This window comes from Pseudophryne corroboree, chromosome 4, assembly GCF_028390025.1.
Source record: "Pseudophryne corroboree isolate aPseCor3 chromosome 4, aPseCor3.hap2, whole genome shotgun sequence".
Classification (NCBI taxonomy): Eukaryota; Metazoa; Chordata; class Amphibia; order Anura; family Myobatrachidae; genus Pseudophryne; species Pseudophryne corroboree.
Window position 1 is genome coordinate 178,530,389 of NC_086447.1, and position 18,547 is coordinate 178,548,935.

Genomic DNA, 18,547 nt, shown 5'->3' on the forward strand with positions numbered 1-18,547 from the left:
CATGTATAAACAGAGGTAGACTATAAGGTTCCACCATTCTTGATTGAAAATAGGGAACGTAACATCATCTAATTTCAACCAAATTTATATATATATTTTTTTGAAGTCTATCTAGATATTATATTTATCGAATTGAATATGTGATTGGATGTAATCATTGGATATTCTAAACCTTTCTAATCAATGGTAATCACTCCTACTATAAGAATTGATTCCAAACCCCTGATGAAGTCCTAACGGACGAAACGCGTTAGGTTTTGCAACGTCTGGTTAACAAAGTCCTTATCACAAACATCTGGTTGGAGATACATCCATTTCGAGTTCTGACTGTGATCACCTGGCTGTAAAATCCTCACATCCAACTGTAATTTATGTATAAGATTGTAATATTGTTTTATATGAATTTTTAGAAGGTTGTGTCAATAACGAACGCTTAGGATAAATATCGTTTGTTTCTGTACAATAAAAACTTTTAATTATTGTCATACAAAAGGCATATTGGCTCCCACGAGAATCCATTTCTATTTGTGAGATATATATATATATACACACACACACACACACACACATATATATATATACACAACAATGTATATTCACACATACTCAGACCTCTATAAATATATATATATTTCATATATGCATACATACACACATATATATTATATACCCATATACATATATCCAGATATATCCTGATTCAGAGGTATAATAATTCTTAGAAGTCTGAAACTAAATGTGACCTCTCACAGGCTTAAAAACCTGAGATGTCTGCTGCTTAACCGCAGCTTAGTTAATGGGCCCTATCTAGTGGCCGGTGCCGGGAGCGGGCTCTGCGGAGCTTATCATGACTGTAAAACCTATGGTAGGTTTATATTGATAGTGTAAGCCCAAACTGAGCTAACCAGAATGTATCTTTTTAACAGTTTAAACTAGCATGCATTAGTATGCAATCTAGTTGGATCACCAGTTTCCTCCCAGATGGCAGAACAATATGCAACACTGCTTAGCTTCCAAGATCAGATGAGATTGGGCGTATCCAGTGTGGTGTGGCTGTAGATTAAAAATACCTACAGCACCTTGTATTCCCAGGTGGCTAACCAGGCCCAACACTGCTTAGCTTCCAAGATCAGATGTGATTGGGCGTATCCAGTGTGGTGTGGCTAAGTGAATTAAGCAAAGCTGCTGCAGGTGAGACCTGAACTCACAATGCTTGCAGTGCTCCACAGATACTGTTTTATAAGCACCATGTGCTGACCAATTGTATAACACATCTTACTTTACAACAGTGAACAAAGCCAGTATTTGGCTGACCACAGCCATGATTCAGATTTGCAGTCTTTAGGATAATATCATTATAAACAGTTATGATAAAAATAATAGTAAGAGAAGTGAGTGTAGATCCATGTAACACACTGTTACAGACATGGCACGGAAACTGCTTTTTAGTCTTTGCTGGTGTCTTACTCATTATGCAGACAGACAATACAAAATACAAAAGACAGACAACTTGCGCGACTCAGTAAATGGCACTAAGGTGTCTCTATAAATATATATCTGGCCAAGTGCAGTGCACGCCAGCAATATGCCTGATCCCAAATTCCCCTTAACACCCCTGCGCCTTCAATGGAGGAGAGATGTAATACAGGAAATTCTGGAAATACAACAGGAAAAACAACAGGAAGCATGGTTAAATATGTCCCCATGCTCACAGTATAACACAAAGTGCAGACTTATAATTATGTAAGCAGATTTAATAAACATCTTATGTTGCATTCAAACCTGCACATATAACTTGTATCCTGTTTAACAAAGACTTAATAGCCTATTGTAATACATATGCAGCGCTGCTGTATTCTAGTAAACATACTTTCCCTTTTATCAACAAGAGTTGAACATGAGATTTTATCCAGTGACCCTGACATTTCTGTGTGCAAGGAACATCACTGCGGCAGCAAAGTTACTCACTAGGCTATGGAGCCTGCCTTTTACAACTAACTCTCATTTGTGTGCCCCTACGTCTTTTGTCCCCCGTATTTTTTGCACCAGGACCGGACGCAGAGCCCGGTGCTGGTTGTTAAAATTAGTGATGAGCGGGTTCGGTTTCTCGGAAACCGAACCCCCCCGAACTTCACCTTGTTTACACGGGTCCGAAGCAGGTTAGAACCTTCCCGCCTTGCTCGGCTAACCCGAGCGCGCCCGAATGTCATCATCCTGCTGTCGGATTCTCGCGAGATTCGGATTCTATATAAGCAGCCGCGCGTCGCCGCCATTTTCTCACTTGTGCATTGGAGATGATAGGGAGAGGACGTGGCTGGCGTCCTCTCCGTTTATTGTAGAACTAGAAGTTGATTGGTTTATTGCTTTTGCTTAATTGTGGGGAGGATTGGGGAGCAGCTGTTAGGAGGAGTACAGTGCAGAGTTTTGCTGATAAGTGACCACCAGTTTTTATCCGTTCTCTGCCTGAAAAAAAACGCTCCATAGCATATCTGTGCTCAGTGTGCTGCATAATATATCTGTGCTGAGTGCTCACACTGCTTAATTGTGGGGACTGGGGAGCAGCTATAGCAGGAGTACAGTGCAGAGTTTTGCTGACAGTGACCACCAGTATACGTTGTCTGCCTGAAGAAAAACACTCCATATCTGTGCTCAGTGTGCTGCTTTATTGTGGGGACCACCAGTATAATTAATATTATATAGGAGGAGTACAGTGCAGAGTGCACTGCTGTACCTACCTCTGTGTCGTCATCCATTAAGTATACTATCCATCTACATTCTATACCTAGACAAAACGATTTGAAACAGCGCTTAGCATTTAATTAAAACTTTTTTTAATTAATTATATTGCTATAAAATTGAATAAAAATACAAATGAAAATAAAAGAATTATATGATTATACAATTACCGGCCGGATTTCTTGTTTTATACAATCAATACATGAAACAATTAATATGTATAAAATGCATAACTGTTATACACAGCGAGAAATTCTCTCCTGTAAATATATATTTGTGCACAAACGGGTGTACTCCACTAATTAAGAGAACACTACTTTAGTAACAGTTAGGACTTGGCAGGCGTCCCTGCGCTGTAGATTGCCTAATACTGTCCGGGGACGCCTGCCAAGTCCTAACTGTTACTAAAGTAGTGTTCTCTTAATTAGTGGAGTACACCCGTTTGTGCACAAATATATATTTACAGGAGAAAATTTCTCGCTGTGTATAACAGTTATGCATTTTATACATATTAATTGTTTCATGTATTGATTGTATAAAACAAGAAATCCGGCCGGTAATTGTATAATCATATAATTCTTTTATTTTCATTTGTATTTTTATTCAATTTTATAGCAATATAATTAATTAAAAAAAGTTTTAATTAAATGCTAAGCGCTGTTTCAAATCGTTTTGTCTTGTTAATTAATTGGTGGCTTACGAACCAGGCCCCAGGAACGTGCGGCTAGCATTTTTATTCAAACATTAGCGCCCAATTTTGTGTTTGTTCTTTGCTATATATACATTCTATACCTGTGGTGCATTTTAGACAGTTTTGCAGTTTGCTGACAGTGTCCACCAGTATACTATATATATATATATATATATATATATATATATATATATATATATATATATATATATACTTATAGCAGTACGGTAGGCCACTGCTGTACCTACCTCTGTGTCGTCACTCGTCATCCATTAATTATACTATCCATCTACATTCTATACCTGTGGTGCATTTTAGACAGTTTTGCAGTTTGCTGACAGTGTCCACCAGTATAAATATATATATATATATATATATATATATATATATATATATATATATATATATATATATATATATATATATACGTATAGCAGTACGGTAGGCCACTGCTGTACCTACCTCTGTGTCGTCACTCGTCATCCATTAAGTATACTATCCATCTACATTCTATACCTGTGGTGCATTTTAGACAGTTTTGCAGACAGTGTCCACCAGTATACTATATATATATATATATATATATATATATATATATATATATATATATATATATATATATATACTTATAGCAGTACGGTAGGCCATTGCTGTACCTACCTCTGTGTCGTCACTCGTCATCCATTAAGTATACTATCCATCTACATTCTATACCTGTGGTGCATTTTAGTTTTGCGCAGTAAATATAGTAGTAGGCCATTGCTATTGATACTGGCATATAATTCCACACATTAAAAAATGGAGAACAAAAATGTGGAGGGTAAAATATGGAAAGATCAAGATCCACTTCCACCTCGTGCTGAAGCTGCTGCCACTAGTCATGGCCGAGACGATTAAATGCCATCAACGTCGTCTGCCAAGGCCGATGCCCAATGTCATAGTAGAGAGCATGTAAAATCCAAAACACAAAAGTTCTGTAAAATGACCCAAAAATCAAAATTAAAAGCGTCTGAGGAGAAGCGTAAACTTGCCAATATGCCATTTACGACACGGAGTGGCAAGGAACGGCTGAGGCCCTGGCCTATGTTCATGGCTAGTGGTTCAGCTTCACATGAGGATGGAAGCACTCATCCTCTCGCTAGAAAAATGAAAAAAGACTTAAGCTGGCAAAAGCACAGCAAAGAACTGTGCTTTCTTCAAAATCACAAATCCCCAAGGAGAGTCCAATAGTGTCGGTTGCGATGCCCGACCTTCCCAACACTGGACGGGAAGAGCTTGCGCCTTCCACCATTTGCACGCCCCCTGCAAGTGCTGGAAGGAGCACCCGCAGTCCAGTTCCCGATAGTCAAATTGAAGAGGTCACTGTTGAAGTACACCAGGATGAGGATATGGATGTTGCTGGCGCTGGGGAGGAAATGGACAAGGAGAATTCTGATGGTGAGGTGGTTTGTTTAAGTCAGGCATCCGGGGAGACACCTGTTGTCCGTGGGAGGAATATGGCCATTGACATGCCTGGTCAAAATACAAAAAAAAATCAGCTCTTCGGTGTGGAATTATTTCAACACAAATGCGGACAACAGGTGTCAAGCCGTGTGTTGCCTTTGTCAAGCTGTAATAAGTAGGGGTAAGGACGTTAACCACCTCGGAACATCCTCCCTTATACGTCACCTGCAGCGCATTCATCATAAGTCAGTGACAAGTTCAAAAACTTTGGGTGACAGCGGAAGCAGTCCACTGACCACTAAATCCCTTCCTCTTGTAAACAAGCTCCTGCAAACCACACCACCAACTCCCTCAGTGTCAATTTCCTCCTTACCCAGGAAAGCCAATAGTCCTGTAGGCCATGTCACTGGCAAGTCTGACGAGTCCTCTCCTGCCTGGGATTCCTCCGATGCATCCTTGAGTGTAACGCCTACTGCTGCTGGCGCTGCTGTTGTTGCTGCTGGGAGTCGATCGTCATCCAAGAGGGGAAGTCGGAAGACCACTTGTACTACTTCCAGTAAGCAATTGACTGTCCAACAGTCCTTTGCGAGGAAGATGAAATATCACAGCAGTCATCCTGCTGCAAAGCAGATAACTCAGGCCTTGGCAGCCTGGGCGGTGAGAAACGTGGTTCCGGTATCCACCGTTAATTCAGAGGCAACTATAGACTTGACTGAGGTACTGTGTCCCCGGTACCAAATACCATCTAGGTTCCATTTCTCTAGGCAGGCGATACCGAAAATGTACACAGACCTCAGAAAAAGACTCACCAGTGTCCTAAAAAATACAGTTGTACCCAATGTCCACTTAACCACGGACATGTGGACAAGTGGAGCAGGGCAGACTCAGGACTATATGACTGTGACAGCCCACTGGGTAGATGTATTGCCTCCCGCAGCAAGAACAGCAGCGGCGGCACCAGTAGCAGCATCTCGCAAACGCCAACTCGTTCCTAGGCAGGCTACGCTTTGTATCACCGCTTTCCAGAATAGGCACACAGCTGACAACCTCTTACGGCAACTGAGGAAGATCATCGCAGAATGGCTTACCCCAATTGGACTCTCCTGGGGATTTGTGACGTCGGACAACGCCAGCAATATTGTGCGTGCATTACATCTGGGCAAATTCCAGCACGTCCCATGTTTTGCACATACATTGAATTTCGTGGTGCAGAATGATTTAAAAAACGACAGGGGCGTGCAAGAGATGCTGTCGGTGGCCCGAAGAATTGCGGGCCACTTTCGGCATTCAGGCACCGCGTACAGAAGACTGGAGCACCACCAAACCTTCCTAAACCTGCCCTGCCATCATCTAAAACAAGAGGTGGTAACGAGGTGGAATTCAACCCTCTATATGCTTCAGAGGATGGAGGAGCAGCAAAAGGCCATTCAAGCCTATACATCTGCCCACGATATAGGCAAAGGAGGGGGAATGCACCTGACTCAAGCGCAGTGGAGAATGATTTCAACGTTGTGCAAGGTTCTGCAACCCTTTGAACATGCCACACGTGAAGTCAGTTCAGACACTGCCAGCCTGAGTCAGGTCATTCCCCTCATCAGGCTTTTGCAGAAGAAGCTGGAGACATTGAAGGAGGCGCTAAAACAGAGCGATTCCGCTAGGCATGTGGGACTTGTGGATGGAGCCCTTAATTCGCTTAACCAGGATTCACGGGTGGTCAATCTGTTGAAATCAGAGCACTACATTTTGGCCACCGTGCTCGATCCTAGATTTAGAACCTACGTTGTATCTCTCTTTCCGGCAGACACAAGTCTGCAGAGGTTCAAAGACCTGCTGGTGAGAAAATTGTCAAGTCAAGCGGAACGTGACCCGTCAACATCTCCTCCTTCACATTCTCCCGCAACTGGGGGTGCGAGGAAAAGGCTAAGAATTCCTAGCCCACCCGCTGGCGGTGATGCAGGGCAGTCTGGAGCGAGTGCTGACATCTGGTCCGGACTGAAGGACCTGCCAATGATTACTGACATGTCGTCTACTGTCACTGCATATGATTCTCTCACCATGGAAAGAATGGTGGAGGATTATATGAGTGACCGCATCCAAGTAGGTACGTATACTTGCAGGAAAAAGAGGCAATTTGGAGGCCCTTGCACAAACTGGCTTTATTCTACCTAAGTTGCCCTCCCTCAAGTGTGTACTCCGAAAGAGTGTTTAGTGCAGCCGCTCACCTTGTCAGCAATCGGCGTATGAGGTTACTTCCAGAAAATGTGGAGAAGATGATGTTCATCAAAATGAATTATAATCAATTCCTCCGTGGAGACATTCACCAGCAGCAATTGCCTCCAGAAAGTACACGGGGACCTGAGATGGTGGATTCCAGTGGGGACAAATTAATAATCTGTGAGGAGGGGGATGTACACAGTGAAAGGGTGAGGAATCGGAGGATGATGATGAGGTGGACATCTTGCCTCTGTAGAGCCAGTTTGTGCAAGGAGAGATTGATTGCTTCTTTTTTGGTGGGGGCACAAACCAACCAGTCATTTCAGTCACAGTCGTGTGGCAGACCCTGTCGCTGAAATGATGGGTTCGTTAAAGTGTGCATGTCCTGTTTATACAACATAAGGGTGGGTGGGAGGGCCCAAGGACAATTCCATCTTGCACCTCTTTTTTCTTTCATTTTTCTTTGCATCATGTGCTGTTTGGGGACAATTTTTTTGGAAGGGCCATCCTGCCTGACACTGCAGTGCCACTCCTAGATGGGCCAGGTGTTTGTGTCGGCCACTTGTGTCGCTTAGCTTAGCCATCCAGCGACCTCGGTGCAAATTTTAGGACTAAAAATAATATTGTGAGGTGTTCAGAATAGACTGGAAATGAGTGGAAATTATGGTTATTGAGGTTAATAATACTATGGGATCAAAATGACCCCCAAATTCTATGATTTAAGCTGTTTTTTAGGGTTTTTTGAAAAAAAACACCCGAATCCAAAACACACCCGAATCTGACAAAAAAATTTCGGTGAGGTTTTGCCAAAACGCGTCCGAATCCAAAACACGGCCGCGGAACCGAACCCAAAACCAAAACGCGAAAAATTTCCGGTGCACATCACTACTTAAAATACGGGTGATCCCCTGTCAATTTCCCCCCCGTATTTTTACAACCAGGACCGGCTCAAAGAGCCCGAGGCTGGTTATGCTTAGGAGGGGGGACCCCACGCATTTTTTTTTTCAGGATTTTTAACCCATTCCCACCCCTTCCCACTGAAAAACATGCTCTGATCTCTCCATATTATTTTAGTCAGTAAAAAAAAAAAAAATAGGATTTTACTCACCGGTAAATCTATTTCTCGTAGTCCGTAGTGGATAATGGGGACTCCGTAAGGACCATGGGGAAAAGACGGGCTCCGCAGGAGACTGGGCACTCTAAGAAAGAATTAGGAATACTGGTGTGCACTGGCTCCTCCCTCTATGCCCCTCCTCCAGACCTCAGTTAAGGAAACTGTGCCCGGAAGAGCTGACATTACAAGGAAAGGATTTTGGAATCCAGGGTAAGACTCATACCAGCCACACCAATCACACCGTATAACTCGTGATAACATACCCAGTTAACAGTATGAACAACAACAGAGCATCAAACAACAGATGCCAACATAACATAACCCTTTTATTAAGCAATAACTATATACACGTATTGCAGAAAGTCCGCACATGGGACGGGCGCCCAGCATCCACTACGGACTACGAGAAATAGATTTACCGATGAGTAAAATCCTATTTTCTCTAACGTCCTAGTGGATGCTGGGGACTCTGTAAGGACCATGGGGATTATACCAAAGCACCCAAACGGGCGGGAGAGTGCGGATGACTCTGCAGCACCGAATGGGCAAACACAAGGTCCTCCTCAGCCAGGGTATCAAACTTATAGAACTTTGCAAAGGTGTTTGAACCCGACCAAGTAGCTGCTCGGCAAAGTTGTAATGTCGAGACCCCTCGGGCAGCCGCCAAAGAAGAGCCCACTTTCCTTGTGGAATGGGCTTTCACTGATTTTGGATGCGGCAAACCAGCCGCAGAATGAGCCTGCTGAATCGTGTTACAGATCCAGCGAGCAATAGTCTGCTTTGAAGCAGGAGCACCCAGCTTGTTGGATGCATACAGGATAAACAGCGAGTCAGTTTTCCTGACTCCAGCCGTCCTGGCTACATAAATCTTCAAAGTCCTGACTACATCAAGCAACTTGGAGTCCTCCAAGTCACGAGTAGCCGCAGGCACCACAATAGGTTGGTTCAAATGAAAAGATGACACCACCTTCGGCAGAAATTGCGGACGAGTCCGTAATTCTGCCCTGTCCATATGGAAAACCAGATAGGGGCTTTTACATGACAAAGCCGCCAATTCTGACACACGCCTAGCCGAAGCTAAGGCCAATAGCATGACCACTTTCCACGTGAGATACTTTAGCTCCACGGTCTTAAGTGGCTCAAACCAGTGAGATTTCAGGAAACTCAACACCACGTTAAGATCCCAAGGTGCCACTGGTGGCACAAAAGGGGGCTGAATATGCAGCACTCCCTTTACAAACGTCTGAACTTCAGGAAGCGAAGCCAGTTCCTTTTGAAAGAAAATGGATAGGGACGAAATCTGGACCTTTATGGACCCTAATTTTAAGCCCATAGTCACTCCTGACTGTAGGAAGTGCAGGAACCGGCCCAGCTGGAATTCCTCTGTAGGGGCCTTCCTGGCCTCACACCAAGAAACATATTTTCGCCATATACGGTGATAATGTTTAGCCGTCACGTCCTTCCTAGCCTTTATCCGCGTAGGAATAACCTCATCCGAAATACCTTTTTTTTTTGCTAGGATCCGGCGTTCAACCGCCATGCCGTCAAACGCAGCTGTGGTAAGTCTAGGAACAGACAAGGTCCCTGCTGCAACAGATCCTGCCCTAGAGGCAGAGGCCATGGGTCCTCTGTGAGCATTTCTTGCAGCTCTGGATACCAAGTCCTTCTTGGCCAATCCGGAACAATGAGTATTGTTCTCACTCCTCTTTTCCTTATGATTCTCAGCACCTTGGGTAAGAGAGGAAGAGGAGAAAACACATAAACCGACTGGAACATCCACGGTGTCACCAGTGCGTCTACAGCCATCGCCTGAGAGTCTCTTGACCTGGCGCAATACCTCTGTAGCTTTTTGTTGAGGCGGGATGCCATCATGTCCACCTGTGGCAGTTCCCACCGACCTACAATCTGCGCAAAGACTTCTTGATGAAGTCCCCCCTCTCCCGGGTGTAGGTCGTGCCTGCTGAGGAAGTCTGCTTCCCAGTTGTCCACTCCCGGAATGAACACTGCTGACAGTGCGCTTACGTGATTCTCCGCCCATTGAAGAATTCTGGTGGCTTCTCGCCACCCTGCTCTTTGTGCCGCCTTGGCGGTTTACATGAGCCACTGCGGTGATGTTGCCTGATTGGATCAGCACCGATTGGTTGCGAAGCAGGGTCTCCGCTTGACTTAGGGCGTTGTATATGGCCCTTAGTTCCAGGATATTGATGTGAAGGCAAGTCTCCTGACTTGACCACAGCCCTTGGAAACTTCTTCCCTGAGTGACTGCCCCCCACCCTCGGAGGCTTGCATCCGTGGTCACCAGGACCCAGTCCTGAATGCCGAACCTGCGGCCCTCGAGAAGGTGAGTACTCTGCAGCCACCACAGAAGAGACACCCTGGCCCCGGGGGATAGGGTGATTAACCGATGCATCTAAAGATGTGATCCGGACCACTTTGTCCAGTAAGTCCCATTAGAAGGTCCTCTCATGGAACCTGACGAAAGGAATGGCCTCGTATGATGCCACCATCCTTCCCAGGACTCGAGTGCAGTGATGCACTGACACCTGTTTTGGTTTTAATAGATTCCGGACCAGTGTCACGAGCTCCTGAGCTCTCTCTATCGGGAGATAAACCCCTTTTCTGGTCTGTGTCTAGGATCATGCCAAGGAGAGGCAGATGAGCTGTAGGAACCAACTGCGACTTTGGAATATATAGAATCCAGCCGTGTTGCAGTTACACTTTCAGAGAAAGTGATACGCTGTTCAGCCACTGCTCTCTTGATCTCGCTTTTATGAGGAGATCGTCCAAGTACGTGATAATAGTGACCCCTTGCTTCCGCAGGAGCACCATCATTTCCGCCATTACCTTGGTGAATATTCTCGGGGCCGTGGAGAGACCAAACGGCAACGTCTGAAATTGGTAATGACAATCCCGTACCGCAATTCTGAGGTACGCCTGATGAGGTGGATAAATGGGGACATGAAGGTATGCCTCCTTTATGTCCCGAGTCACGATAAAATCTCCCCCTTTCAGGCTTGTAACGACCGCTCTTAGCGGTTCCATCTTGAACTTGAACCTTTTCAGGTATATGTTCAGGGATTTTAAATTCAATATGGGTCTGACCGAACAGTCTGGTTTCGGGACTACCACATGGTCGAATAATAACCCCCTCCTTGTCGAAGGAGGGGAACCTCGACCACCACCTGTTGAAGATACAATTTGTGAATTGCAGTTAACCCTGTTTCCCTCTCGTGGGGGGAAGCCGGCAGGGCCGTCAGTGAGGAGGCATCTTCTCCAAGTCCAGCTTGTATCCCTGAGACACAATATCTATTGCCCAGGGATCTAACAGGGAGTGAACCCACTTGTTGCATAACTTACGAAAGCGTGCCCCCACCGGGCCTAGCTCCGTCTGTGGAGCTCCAGCGACATGCGGTGGATTTTCATAGAGGCCGGGGAGGACTTCTGTTCCTGGGAACTAGCTGTGCTGTGCAGCTTCTTTCCTCTGGCCCCGCCTCTGGCAAGAAAGGACGCACCTCGGACTTTCTTGTTTCTTTGTTCGAAAAGCTGCATTTGATAATGACGTGCTTTCCTAGGCTGTGCAGGAATAGAAGGCAAAATATCCGAATTACCAGCTATAGCCGTGGAGACCAGGTCCGAGAACCCTTCTCCACACAATCCTCAGCCTTCCATATGCCACTTAAGTTGGCATCATCTGTCCATTGCATATTCTACAGGACACGTCAAGCAGAAATCGACATAGCTTTGACTCTAGGACCCAGTATACTCATGTCTCTTTGGGCATGTTTGATTATATATATATATATATATATATATATATATCTCTCTCTCTTAAGACAGCATCTTTAATTTAATATATAAACATATCTCTCTATATACATTATATATATATATATATACACACATATATATATATATATATATATATATATATATACACACACACACACACACATATATATATATATATACACACACACACACACACACACATATATATATACATACATATACACACACACACTAGGGTCTCAATTTCTGCTGATAAGGTACCTCCACGCCGCCCCAGCGCTATAAACCCATGCCGACACAATCACCGGTCTGAGTAGTGTACCAGAATGTGCACGCTATCTGCAGGATCCATGAGAATAGCTAGGGCTACCTTCTGTGCAAACGTGACACTCTAGGGGAAGATTCCCATCACATCCTGGCCCTAGTGGGGAAAGGATATTGCCTGAGAATTCTTTGTGGGAAGCTGCAGTCTGTTGTCTGGAGATTCCCGCTCTTTTTCTTCATGAGAGGAGGGAAATTTACCTCAGCTTTCTTCCCCCTAAACATGTTTACCCTTGTGTCAGGGACAATGAGTCATCAGTGATAAGCAAATCATCTTTTATTACAATAATCATATATTGAATACTTCTCTGCCATTTTGGCTGTCACTTTGCATTATCGTAGTCGACACTGGAGTCAAACTCCGTGTCGATATCAGTGTTTATTATTTTGGATAGTGAGCATTGTGAGACTCTGAAGGTCTCTGTGCCATTGGGACAGACATGGGTAGATTTCCTGTCTGTTCCCTAATCTTTTGTGCAATAAATTCACCTTAGCACTTACACATATCCAAACAGGTGTCGGCGTTGTCGACGGAGACACCCACACATATTTGCTCTATCTCCTCCTTAGGGGAGCCTTTTACCTCAGACATGTCGACACACACAGGGGATGCTCTATTTGAAGACAGTTCCCCCACAAGGCCCTTTGGAGAGACAGAGAGAGAGAGTATGCCAGCACACACCCCAGCGCTATATGACCCAGGAATCACACAGTAACTTAGTGTTAACCCAGTAGCTGCTGTATATATTGTTTTTATGCCAAATTTATGTGCCCCCCCTCTCTTTTTCTTAATAGCAAGCTCAGGAGAGCTCACTAAAATGCACCCAGCTCCTTCCAGGCACATATTCTAACTGAGGTCTGGAGGAGGGGCATAGAGAGAGGAGCCAGTGCACACCAGTAGTACTAAATCTTTCTTAGAGTGCCCAGTCTCCTGCGGAGCCCGTCTATTCCCCATGGTCCTTACGGAGTCCCCAGCATCCACTAGGACGTTAGAGAAATATTATATATATATATATATATATATATATATATATATATATAACCATCTACTCTTCTATCTGTGATATCATTCAGTGAGGTAGACGGCAATGGTAAAATAGATTTACGCACAAGTCGCACAACATGTGCATCTACTTTAGGAGGAACTTCTCCTTTTGAACAGTCCGCAGCTGGAAAATGATAGTAAGAATCCCTTTTTATCGGAATCTTATACTTTTTATTGGGTGTAGCCCAAGGTCCTTCCATAATTTCCGTCATATTTTCTGACTCTGGAAATTCAGTCCTAACTGTTTTTGGACGTTTAAACATAGGTGCTTTAGATTTTGACACTGCTTTGGCTGATTCCTCCAGAGACAGACTAGCCTTCATGGCATCAATAAGCTCAGCTATATCCTCCGGGATATTTGAATACACTGTATCCTCATCTGTTGTATCATTTTGTGTAGTCTGTAACATGGATGTATCTACCCTGTTTTTAATAGCCTGGCTACTTATAGAAGCTGCTGGAACCAAACCATAAGGAGGGAGCTGCATGTATGGGTTAATAGTGTAACCTATTCCCGGGGGTGGAACTGCAGGTGCTAATCTGTCAGCTATTGTAGACAAGGTCTGTGCAACCACACCCCTTTTTGCAGGGCGTTGCACCTCATAAGTAAGATACTGGGCTATTCCATGAAAAATCCTTTTACCAGATAAGCATGTTAAGGGTGTAGAAGTGCCTGATAAAATATCCTCGTCTTTTGCCGCTCACAGACATGGTAAATAATCAGGTTTTTTTTTACAAATACTACACTCTGACTGAAAATCACCTATATAGATATAGAAGTGATATCAATCTGACCACAACCCGTGCACCTGAATTGAGTTTCAGAAACAATACTGACAAACATATAAAAGTCAGCAATCACACTAGCAGTCAGGCACATGTTAAAAATTGTCATATGAGAATATAATCAAACACAAAAATACTATTCTAGTATGTAGGCGTACAATTACTGTATTTCTGTTTTTAAACAGCTATTACAACAAGTTTTTCAGACATAATATGCAGAAAACAACAGTACTGTACAGGCCTCATATGCATTGTGTACCAAAATTAACTATTCATACTAACAAGTAGATAGAATCTTAGTACTGTATAAGCCTTACTCAGAGTGGGATACAGGGAGACTCACCCCACTTCCAAGATCGATCAATACGCTCGAAAGACGCTGAGTGGATTCAGACGCTACTAGTGTACACTGCCGCTCCGGTAACTGATAACGGACACAGACGCTTAGTGAACGATGAGTGTATGCAGATGCTCCTGTCTGCGACCCGGTCTCGGCGGCAACTCTAGTGTACACAACCGCAGCGGCCTAAGCTGCGACCGAGTACCCTCGTGGTAGCGTCTGAGACGGAAGTGAGGCCATCAGTTCATGGACGGGAGACGCACGGAAACTGGTCATGAACTGGGGGGAGGGGCGACCAGGAGAGCGTCTGACTCCCCCTGCTGACAAACTCCAGGTTTCGTGGCCTCAACCTAGTCCTGGCGCCTATGATCCCTAAAGCATAGCGCTGGAGCACTTAAGAGTGGCGGCGCATGAACCACTGTTTGTAGTCTCCTCCAATACAGTGCGGCTGTGTCCGGAATCCCCTAGTAAGTGGAACCGATGCCTTACCTTCTCCCCATGCTCCGGCCACAGCCTGGTAGCGTCTGCTGGACCTGCTAGAACATCCGTCACAGACGTTTGCCGAAACAGCACTAATACCCGAAGGTAAGCGTTGTTTCGACCCGGTGGAGAGTTGTTGGAGCGACTCTTTCTAGCATGCGTTTAAGACGCTGTTAAGAAAGATCACTCAAAACATAGTAAGACTATAAAAATAAAATCTTAGGGCTGCTATATATATTTAAAAGCCACTAGATATGTGGCAGGCATACATTAAACTTAGTGGGCATATTTGCAGTTATATTATGTGATACAGTTGCCAGGTTTTAATTCTGAAGGCTTTGTGATAGTGTAGGACCTGCATGTAGGTGGGGTACCGTGGAGCGGTATGCAGGCTTCCGTGCATTGGCCAATTCACTAACTAAACCCCCATCATTTATTTATTGATGTTGTGAGGACAAGTGAGCTTGCTATGGTGAGTGCTGAATTCTCTATTTGTATGTATTTGGGTAGGTGGCCATGGGCTGCATGCACCCCACCCTATGAGTGGTGAGTGCAGACACTGCACCCCGCTTCTGGGGTGGCGAGTGCTGTGGTTTTCTATGTTTGTTTGTGTGTGTGTATATATATATATATATATATATACATATACATATATATATATATATATATATATATATACATACACACACACACACATATATATATATATATATATATATATATATATATATATATATATATATATATATATATATATATACACACACACACACACGCAGGTCGAGTCCCATATCAGAAATGGTTAGGTCAGAAATATTTTGGATTTTTACATATATTTGTAAAACATTTGTAAACCAAAATGAGACCCAAGTCTGCACACGAAATGCATGTATGTGTCATATACAAGGGGGTAACCAAAAGGTACAGAAATAGTGTTCTAGAAAGTGGGTCGCTTGTAGTAGGCTTCCGCTGCTAGGTGAATGTTTGCGGAACCCTTCTGAGGCAGTATCCCCGCGCTGCTGACGTTGCAGGGAAAGGTAGCATTTGACTGCAGCGATTGTTTTATTTCCCAACAAGTTATTCACTCTTTCGCCCATTTTTGTGATGGGTGATTCACACGAACAACGCGCTCACAAGAATGTGAGAGGGATTGTGCACTCAGATTTTGTACCCCTGGGTCAAATTGTCAAACATTGGGGTCAATTCTATTCGGCAACTTAAGAATAGCGCCGGGAATTAGCTCCCGACGCTATTCAATTCAGCTCCAGTTAAGTCGGCGATGTCCCGTTCTCGCCGACTTAACAGGTAGTTTTGTCGGGAGAACGGGCAATCTCCGACTTAACTACCCGCGGCGATGCTGATTCCCGACAGAATCAGCCTCGCGCCAGCCGCGAGGCAGCACTTTTGTCGGGTTTCTTCTCTCATCCCCCGGGGATGAGAGAAGAATTCCCGACAATTGCGGGTCACTAGCAGCTGAATTGAATAGCGTCGGGAGCTAATTCCCGGCGCTATTCTTAAGTTGCCGAATAGAATCGACCCCATTGTTTTTATTTGGAAGTTTTGAAAAGATTGCGTCACTATTTGAGGAAAAAACGTCCCGATTTGTAGCAAACAGGTGGCTGGTTCTTCCATCATGACAATGCACATGCCCACACAGCGCTGAAAAAAACATGACACCTTTGCCTCACCCACCATATTCACCCAATCTCGCCCAGTGCAACATTTTATTTTTTTCCTTTATATTTCCTCTGATGAAAACCTTAAAGGAAAACGTTTTGCTGATATTGAAGGGAACCAAAAACGGCAGAAGTACTAAAAGGCATCAATGCAGGCGAGTTAAAAAAAAAAAAAAATGTTTTAAGCAATGGAAAAAAACGTTTGGACAAATGTACTGATTCAAGTGGAGAGTACCGTGAGGGTGACTATAGTTTCACAATGTACAAATAAATAATTAGTAAATCATTAATTCCTGTTTGTTTTGGGTACACCCTCGTACACATAGCTTCAATGTAATTGTATACAATATTTTTTAACACTTTTGTGCATGACAAAGTTTGTGTACATTGAACCATCAGAAAGCAAACTTGTCACTATCTGATTTGTTCTAAAAACAATCATTGAAGTGTGTGTGTGTGTGTGTGTGTGTGTGTGTGTGTGTGTGTGTGTGTGTGTACAAACATAGATCTATACATACACATGCCCATTTACCCAATCCACAATTACAACCCACTATACAAACAAAAAGGGATGGAGCTGGAGCATAATTCTGCCAAGAGAAGTATGAAGGACATATCACTGCCATCAGGGAAATTTGGGTGTCAGAAAAAAATCAGCAACATAGATAAACCAAATAGTAAAGGGGAAAAGAAAGTAGTGCATTCACCACCTCTGCCTACATAAATATAGCACTCATATAGGGACCCAATTAGATACAATTCAAGTATAGAGTGTACACATCCTTGAGTCTGTAAATCCACTCTGCCCAGTGGTCGAAGTAGGGCGGTATACGGCGGTATGGTATACCGCCACTTCTTCCACTGACCCGGAATTTTTTTTTTTTTTAATTAAATGAAAAAGTTAGTGTTCACGCTAAGCTTCTTTCGCAGGGCGCTGCACCCTGCCCCTTTTCTGAGTGACAGAATGCGCCCTGCCCGTTTGTGCCCGACCTGGCGCCCTGCTAATCATCAAAGGTCTTTCTCCCCCCGCCGCACTGTTACTCCTCCCCCCCACTGCGCTGATAGCGCTCAGCTGAAGGCGGAGACAGGGTCAGCGTGCAGGAGCAGCCAATCAGAGCCTGCGGTGTCTCCCGCCAGTCCTCCAGCATGGTTTGATTCCCCCTCACCACGGCGCTGCGCGCTGACCTGGGCTCCGCCATCAGCATCAAGAGACTGGCCCCGCTGACCCGGCACAGCGCCCTCCTTCGCAGCGGTGAGTGCCAATCTGCATCTGCCCTGTGCCCGTCCTCCCCTCCCTCCCAGTGCTCTCTACCTGGTGCATTGTGTCTCAGTGCTCTATCTGGCACAATATGTATAACGTGCTCTACCTGTCGCAGTGTGTATAGGAGGTTCTACCTGGTGCAATGTGTATTAGGTGCACTACTGTGTGCTGTAATGTGAATTTCGGCTCGTGCCGTGTGCTGTAATGTGAATTTTGGCTCGTGCCGTGTGCTACAAGGTGAAAGGGGCACCAGTACTAGATAGTATAAGGGGTTGTACTAGACTGGACACGCCCCATTTTGCGTGACCACACCCCTTTTCTGGAGCACTCGCATAATTGCATCCTTGCCTTTTCCATACCCCCACTTCGACCACTGATTCTGCCCATATACAATGTAGTTGAACAAAGTCACTGCATAGAAGAAATTATTGTCTCTTTCCCTCCCATTAATGATAATTGGCTAAGCTTTCTAAATAACATACTTACAGGTAAGAAATCCATCACCTGTACGGAACTTTCGCTCTTAGCAGTCCTGGACTTAAGAGTTCCACATGTACTCCAGTTATATTTTGATTTTTTTACCCATGCTACTCACTCTTCTGTAGTTTAACTTAAATCCAAGCAATATTAAAGGCAAGATAGAAGGGAAAT

General features: G+C 44.3%; 1 protein-coding gene across 1 annotated transcript in view; it reads right to left on the reverse strand.

Annotated features, from left to right (window-relative positions):
- Window positions 1-18,547, reverse strand: part of GRK7 (G protein-coupled receptor kinase 7) — a 206,872-nt gene that overhangs the window by 184,899 nt on the left and 3,426 nt on the right. The window lies entirely within an intron of this gene.